Raw genomic sequence first — 554 nt, 5'->3', positions numbered from 1 at the left:
ATTTTTTACTTTCTATCCAGATGTGTGAAGGCGAATAGTAAAAGCTTTAAAGGGTGCCCCTTATGAACCCAGGGGTTTATAAAAAACCCTCTCAGAGTGTGCCCATAAAATTCCAACATCTATGGCTTTTCAGTGGGGAGAAATGGATAATTGATTTGACATATAAGCATGGAAAACCAGTGGGTCAATTGAATATTTCCATTTTTTTGGATTGTTTAAATGTGAGTAAGCAACCCCTAGATTAATGAAGAGTTTTTAGGTGGAACACTGGGAGTGCTCAATTTTTAACAGTATAAGATTTTTTTAAAACATGGAAGCTTAAGCGTTTATTGTATATAAGTACCTCATTAAATAACCACAATACTCTGAGAAGTAGGTAATATTAATACAACTTTGCATATAAGAAACATGGAGGGTACTTAATTTAGCTAAGGCCGAAAGTACAGGAAATGATGAATTGGAAACCAAGCTGTGTTACTTCAAAGGTCACATAATAAATGACAACTATCAATAATATTTTTGGAAATATAAGAGAAATGGAAAACTTTTTTTTT

This window comes from Hipposideros armiger, unplaced genomic scaffold (assembly GCF_001890085.2).
Source record: "Hipposideros armiger isolate ML-2016 unplaced genomic scaffold, ASM189008v1 scaffold_122, whole genome shotgun sequence".
NCBI lineage: Eukaryota > Metazoa > Chordata > Mammalia > Chiroptera > Hipposideridae > Hipposideros > Hipposideros armiger.
The sequence above is the reverse complement of the archived record's forward strand: the minus strand, read 5'-3'. Positions refer to the sequence as shown.